Source organism: Choloepus didactylus, chromosome 6 (assembly GCF_015220235.1).
Source record: "Choloepus didactylus isolate mChoDid1 chromosome 6, mChoDid1.pri, whole genome shotgun sequence".
Classification (NCBI taxonomy): Eukaryota; Metazoa; Chordata; class Mammalia; order Pilosa; family Megalonychidae; genus Choloepus; species Choloepus didactylus.
The window spans coordinates 141,149,771-141,157,797 of NC_051312.1; positions in this window are offsets into that span (position 1 = coordinate 141,149,771).

An 8,027-nucleotide genomic window follows, 5' to 3' on the forward strand; every position below is an offset into this window, starting at 1 on the left:
CCTCCCCGGGAGTCATATTCCACGTTGCCAGGGAGATTCACTTCCCTGGGTGTCTGATCCCACGTAGGGGGGAGGGCAGTGATTTCACCTTTCAAGTTGGCTTAGCCAGAGAGAGAGGGCCACATATGAGCAACAAAGAGGCATTCAGGAGGAGACTCTTAGGCACAAATACAGGGAGGCCTAGCCTCTCCTTTGCAGCAACCGTCTTCCCAAGGGTAAAACTTATGGTAGAGGGCTCAACCCATCAAACCACCAGTCCCCTATGTCTGTGGATACCAAACTCTTGATAAAACATTTTTAAAGAGGAGAGGCACATGCCATGAAAGTAGTTCAAATGCTCTTTAAACAAGATCTCTGTAGCCTGTTGGTATGTCCTAGTGAATAGACCACAGTTTTAATAATAGCCGGCATTTGCTAGGCATCTCCTATATACTGGAATTCTGCTGGGTGCTGTAATGTATTATCTCTTTCAGTTCTCACCAGACATCTCAAGCATGTATTTTGCCCCTTTTTCAGTAGAAAATTTTCACTCCGAGAGTTGAAGCAACATAACCACAGTAATGCATTTGGTGGATATTATGACTCCTGTCTGAGTTATAAAGAAACAAATTTATTACTCATTCTGACTTTCAAATATTCATTCATTATTAATTTCACCTCACACTTGGGGTTGCCTTAGTTTTCTGATGCCCTTTTATGTTCTTTTAATTAATTATCACAAGAGCTTGGTAAGGTGGCTTTTATTAATCCCTTTTTGCAAATAAGGGCATTGGAACTCAAAGCAGTTGTGATTTTCCCAAAGTTAGACAGCAGAAGATCCAAGCATTCCCAAGCTTAGCTCTCTTTCCACTGCATCATCACTGCTTCCCTAAGAGATGCCATAGAAAAAGCAGCTGTCGCTGTGTGAGGGGAGAATTATTAATAGATTCATTTTAGAGATTTGGAGAAATGCACTTTACACCCTTATAGTTAGTCATTCCTGCCTGTACCTCATATTCCATGATGAGATCATGGCCTCAAAGTACAAACTAGGGAGAGAGAGACAGAAAGAGAGAGAGAAACCTGCTCAGCTCAGCTCATGTTCTGTTTCAGAGGGAATGAATCACAGAGCTGCAAAGAAAGTTATGTAGATAACTCTCAAGAGAGCTCTCTTCTATGGTATAATTTAAGGGGAAATTTGCCTTATATTTTCATCATCTTTGTTTCAATTAGATGAAACAGCCTGCCTCGTTTAACTCATTTTTCTCTCCTCCAGGTATTCAAGTTACTGGCATATTCCAGCAGCAATAGCCATCTGGTTTCTTAACTAATCTCTCAGCAGAACTTTCTGATTATAAATAGCAGGGCTAAGTCTGGGCAATTTTGATCCAGTGACAGGCGCTTTATTGTTTGTTGGCAGGGCTGTAGCCTGGGGCAGCGACCCACCAAACATAAATTCCTTCCTTTTATCTGCAATAATTCAGCAGGGGGAGAAATGGACTGTAAGCCCAAAATGGGAGAGAGTAGGGTGTTTATTTTCTGGGCAACAAATTTCTTAAGCTGCCATTTTATTTTGTTTTATTTTATTTTATTATCTTTCTTTCCTTCTTTTTTTCTTTCTTTTCCTTCCTTCCTTCCTCCCTCCCTCCCTCCCTTCCTTCCTTCTTTCCTTCCCTCCCTCCCTCCCTCCCTTCCTTCCTTCCTTCCTTCCTTTTGTTCTGGTTGGAATGTGCTCAGTTACATGGCTTCCTGAAAATTTAATAGTTTCTTTGGAAGATGTGCATTCCACATATGGAGGAGTTAAAGTAATAAAAACAGAAATAAAACCTATGAAACACGTATTTTCTGCATTTTTCCTAGGGTGAGATGGAATGAAAGAAATATCAGAAGCTTGAATCCCTGGAAATCCTCTTGAGTGACTTGGTATCCTCCATCAACACCCACTTCTACGTGAGCTCTCATCTGGTACCCACCCCCACTTTCCAAGTCTATAATCTGCTGGGATATGGCTCAGGTAACCACAGAAGAGTAGAATACAGGGGGTAGCAGCCCCTGGAATCCGATCTACTCACCAGAGCAGACCAAGTACCAGTGGAAAAAGCACCAACATAGCAGTTCTCAGATACAGTCCAGTCTGTCAAGCAAACTACAATATCCAATTTATACGGTACAAGCAGATCAAGGTCTGGGAAAAATAAAACTTTTTGTGTAAGCAACAGATATTCTAGAAGATGTAATTAGAGCATCCCTAGGAAATTAAAAACCATGCATTATATATATTTTTATAAATCACCATAAGACAGAGCATGGGAATGCCTCCTCTGAACTTAGATCCGGGGATGAGACGCAGGACTCCATAAAGGAGGACTGAAAAGGGTAAACAGAACCCAATTCTAGGAGGACCAAGGTCATGACCAGGTGACCCAAGGAGAGACTTGGGCCCAGACAACAATGGTAGGGCCCTAATACCAGAACTGCAAGTACAAGGAGAGAGTAATATAGCAGCAATGGAGACTTGAACCAAGGCCAGAAAAAGGAGCTTTAAAGCCCACTTAAGGTTGCTTTAATGTTTTCTCCCAAAAGATAGGATGGGTTCTCAAAACTGAGGCAGGGCTCGCCCTACCAAAACTGCTCCAAGAGATCCATCAGGGGCAAGAAGAAGGAAGCAGTTTGAGAATCAGAGTCAAAAATATGATGGAGCCCTAAGTGGAGTCTGTCCTGCTCCATTTTACTCCATTGAACTGAAGAGTAAATTCACCTTTGAAAGAAGTACTTCTGGAAAGCTATAAAATTAAAAATGACTATAATTATAACAGTAGCTAATCATTATTTATAAACTATATAACAATAAGATAGAATGTTATTATACCAATATGGGATGTCACAAGTGGTGATTATAATAAGATATAACATCTACCTATTAATAGATACTCATAATTTTGATGAATACTGTTAAGTTTGAAAATCATTTGAAATTACTTTATGCAAACCGATAAAATTGGAAAGAGATTAGAAAGAGGACTGCCTTTTAGTTTTTTGGCATTTTTTATCACCCTACCATTATACCATAAGTTCTTGATGTTCCAATCTATTTATAATTCCAAAATTCTTCATACTGTCTTACACCTTCTTGCCATTGCTCATCTTTTCTCCTCTACTGAAAATGTTTTCCTGCCATGATTTTGCCATAACTCTAGTCTAATTCAGGTATAATTTTCTTTGAATCCTTTTCTCCCCAAATGGATTGGGTAGACTAAATAATCTTTTTAGCATTGTGTTACCACCCTGTCCATAAGTGATGCAAATAATTTCCATGAAAAACTAGAATCATCTATTTCCTATTAATTACTGTACCTTTAACATCTTACATGATGCATTGTATATAGAAGTGTTTAATAACAGTAGTAAAAGAGTTCTCTTTTTATATAAAGCCTGTTTCCCAATATTTCTGGTTGTACTCTTTGCAAGTGCAAGGGAAGATTGCACTTACCTGCTCCTTGAAAGTGTGGCCATGTTTCGGCCGATGATGTAATAAAAATGGCATATATTCACTTCTAGGTGAAGGCATTGAAGCACCAGAATGAAACTCCCTATGCTCTCGCTTCCCCTGCATTGGTCGTCTTGATGTGTGTGTTATATTGGAGATCCCATTCCGTTTGAAGCAGCCTGCAAGGCTGACCATCACCAAGACCTACAAGGGTCATTGTGTGAGTGAGAATTAATCCTTTGGCACCTTAACCTTTGAGGCGTTTTGTGGTGGTGGTGGTGGTTGTTTAAACTGCAGCATAACCCAGCTTACCCTGTCTAAGACACAGTTCTCAGAGTTAGGTGGTAGAGATATTCAGGTGAACAAAACAAATTAAGTCCCTACTCTCACAGATATTAAAATCAGTGGGAAATATGAACTAGTTTATAGGAAATTAAAATTTAGTATAATAAGTTTTAAGATAAGTGCAATATGCTGTTCGGAGAAGGCTGTTCGGAGTAAAAAAACAAAAGACAAAAAGCAAAAACTCTAAGCTAAAAACTGAAGGATATTAGCCAGGACTAAATATATCCAACCCCAGCTAAATTAAATTTCCTCCTACTCTCCTCCTGCATTCAAGCAACTGAACACAGCTGGAAAAAAAGCCCAACTATGGTGATTGGTCTTAGTTTAAATTTTTGACCCCTAACAAGGGAGTGCTTGGCACTGCACCAAACTCACCTTTCCATGTCCACTCACACATTCATTCTCCTTTACAACCACTTCACCCTTTCAGTTTGTTCCTTAAGGCTCTAACATATCCTCCTCTGTCCTCTTTGCCTTGCTCCTACTTCACTGGAAAAATAGAAGTAGTCAGAGAAGAAGCTCTTGCCTCCACATCTTTCAACCTGCCCACATCTGCAGCCATGCCTTTCTTCTTGCTACTGGGAATGAATTTTGCATGCTCTTCTCCAAGGCCAGCCCCTTCACCTTGTGTACTCACTAAGTTGATTTAAAGTTGACCTGATAGTGATTTAACCAGAGTTTGATTTATAATAATTTAGCAGACCTCCACCAATAGCCACATGCCTTAATTCCATTTTTCCTAATGTAATTTTCTTTAGAGTTCTTATCATCATCTTGCATATTATCTATTTAGTTTTTATTTGCTTTTGTTTCCTCCTACTAGCAAGGAAGCTCCAGGAGGATAAGGGACATTTGTCTGTTTAGTTCACTATAGTTTCTTCCCCTTCTTAGACCAATGCCAGGTACAGGGTAAGTTCTTAAAAGATTGTTTAATTAATTAATTAATAAAAATGGGATGGACTAGATAGTATTTTCAAGGAAAAGGATATTATCCAAAGTTTCAGAGGAAAAGAAAACCAAACTTCATTCTAGGAACTTAAATTAGTTCTGAATAGCTAGAGAAAAGAGCATAGATCTCGAGTGGCATTTACAAAGCTGAGAAACAAAGCAGAGGATAAAACAATAATCATCTTGTAAAGCCTGGTTAGGAATTTCTCTCTGGATTTTTTTTCATAAGCGCTAAAGGGAAGCACTGATACTACATGATAGTATTTATTTTATTTATATACATAAAATTCAATGGTCACCATTATGTTTGGCTCTTTGATAACTGTTCCCACACACATAGCTTCAGGAATTTGAGTCAAAATTTGAGGTTAAGTCTAGAATTTGTTGGCTTAAAATATAAGTGGTGTGAGGTACTCAAAAGTCACTTTGGAAGTCATATTGGGATATCAATTTTTTTATCTTTCATCACAATTTAGATGAACGTGCTGTTAAAGATTCTGGGTAGTTGAGTTCATAAATTTACATTGTAAAGTTTCCCATTGTGTTATGGATCCAAATCATTGCTAATTTTCTAAGTATTAGAATCTGGTTGCATTTTCACCTTGGGCTACATCTGTTATCCCAGATAAAATGTGATCCTGAAGATGAAAATATTTGACCTAATCAGCAAGAGCTAGAAAATAAAATTTTGAGAGAATTAAAACATTGGTGTTAAAGGGATAATGCAGTCTAATAGAATATTGTGAAAGAGTATGTGTCTATGCTGTAGATAAAGCTGATTCTCCTGAACTACAACTTAGAGATCATACAAAATGCTCAATCAAACCAGAGAAGGTAAAGGGAAAAAAAAAGAGGGAAAATAGAGACAAAGAACAAAGGCAACAAATAGAAAACAGTTAACAAACACAGTAGATATTAATTCAACTATATCAATAACTACTTTAAATGTGCATGGTCTAAATACATCAAGTAAAAGAGATTTTGCATGGATAAAACAACAAGAAGCAACTCTATATGTTGTCTGAAAGAAACTCACTTTAAACATGAAGACTCAGATAGGTTAAAAGTGAAGGAGTAGAGAAAGATATACCACCTTAACACTAATCAAAAGAAAGCTAGAGTAGCTATATTAATTTCAGACAAAGCAGACTCAAAAACAAGGAAAATTATCAGGGATAAATGTTGGCATTACATAATGATAAAGGAATCAATTTTCCAAGAAGACATAAACCTAAATGTGTACGCACCTAAGAGGAGAACATCAACTTATATGAGGCAAAAACTGATAGAACTGAAGGAGAAGCAGAATAAATACATGGAGTTAGCTTTTGCCTGGGTTTTTTCTTGGTTTTCTTCTGGTCAATCAGATGGTTCAAGCAGATGGACTGTTTTAAGGAAGCCATTGACTGAGTTGGTAGCTTAATACCAGATGCTAAAAGAAACCGTAGTAACTGTTGGGGATAATAGGAAACGGGTTTTGTGACTAAGTCTGTCTGAACACCCTCCCCTGCAGGGCCTAGGCTCAGTTTGAGTGGAAAAATACTGAGGCAGGGTACCTTCCATCCTTCCTGTGGGCAAGTCGGCAACAACCAGGAAATAACTGCAAAGGGAGGACTATCCACGAGAAGTTGAAAGCAGCTTTTCTCCTGGGCTCCTTGCCCAGATCAATAGCTCCTGGGAACACAGATGGTGCTTTACATTTTACTAGAACACTGAAGTACCAGCCTTGAAAAGGGTGAATGAAATGTGTGAAAACACTAGTACACTCCAAAGTTGATTATGAAGACTGGCACTTGTTTAGATTTGAGGAATTTAGTTTGACACAACATTTCATTGCATGGAAACTCAAACGGAAAATTAAAACCATATTGGTTTAAAACTGTGTCTGTTTCTGCATTTTAAGGGAAGAAACCAAAGTAAGGCTGCTTTTTTTGCTTTAGAAGGCCCTGCACTGAGTCCCCAACCATATTCTAGTCTGGAAGCTGAAGGGTGAGAAAAAGGAGATGGAATAATAACTGCAAGAATTAATGCCCTGTATAATAAACATAAACGGCCATCTGCTTGGGGGAGTGGGTAGTTTTACAAGTTTCATGATTTTCAGGAAGCTGTCTCCTCCTGTTCCCTTTTTGATTGTTTTCTGTTATTCTAGGATATCATCACAATGAGTACTTTTTCAGATAGACGGTGGAGTAGGACAGTACTTCTCCTTGGCTAAAGTTAGCTACAGGTAATCAGATACTCTGCAAATTTCACTGTACTTTATTTTAAATACTTTATTTAAAAACCTTTGTTCTTTGAATTTAGAACTCTTTGAAAATCATGCCATCTCAACTAAACTACTGTATATCAAGAAAATATCTACCCCTCCTTCCTTTGCCTTTGGTCAGAGTTTTAAAGGGGAAATAGTATGATAGCAGCAGTGGGGTCAGGAAGATAGAATCCAAGGACAACTTTACAGTCAGGGGAAAAGGGCCTAGGGATTTTCCATTCAGCCATAAAGACCAAATTTTGGCACACATCAGAATCACCTGGAGGGCTTGTTAAAACACACCTTGCTGCCCTCGCAGTTGCTGATCCAGTAGGTTCAGGGTAGAGCCTGTAAATTTGCATTTCCAGTATGTTCCCAGGTGATATCAGGCAATTCTGCTTGTCCTGGGGCTATTCTTTGAGAGCCACTATTTTATTTTATTTGAAAAAATAATTAAAGAAGTTGTAGATTTATAGAAAGATCATGCACAAAATAGAGTTCCCATAAACCCACCCCCATTTTGAACATTTTGCTTTGACATGGTACCTTGTTTAAATTGATGAAAATATTATTCTAATGTACTCTTAGCTATAATCCATAGTTTACATTAGGGTTCACTGTTTGTGTTGTACAGTCCTATGTTTGTTTGTTTGTTGTTGTTCTAGCAACATATAAACCACTGAAAATTTCCCCTTTTAACAACTTTCAGATACATAACTTAGTGGTTTTAATTGCATTCACAATGCTGTTACCATCACCACTATACATTACCAAAACATATACACTCCAGAGACTCCACCAATTAAGAATTAACACCCCATTCCCTACCCCTGCCCCCGCCCCTGGTGACCTGAATTCTAGTTTCTGGCTCTATGAGTTAGTTTATTCTAATTATTTCATATCAGTGAGATCACACAATATTTGTCCTTTTGTGTCTGGCTAATTTTGCTCAACATGGTGTCTTCAGGGCTCATCCATGTTGTCACATGATTCAATGGAGCCGATCTAGCTGGCAGAGAC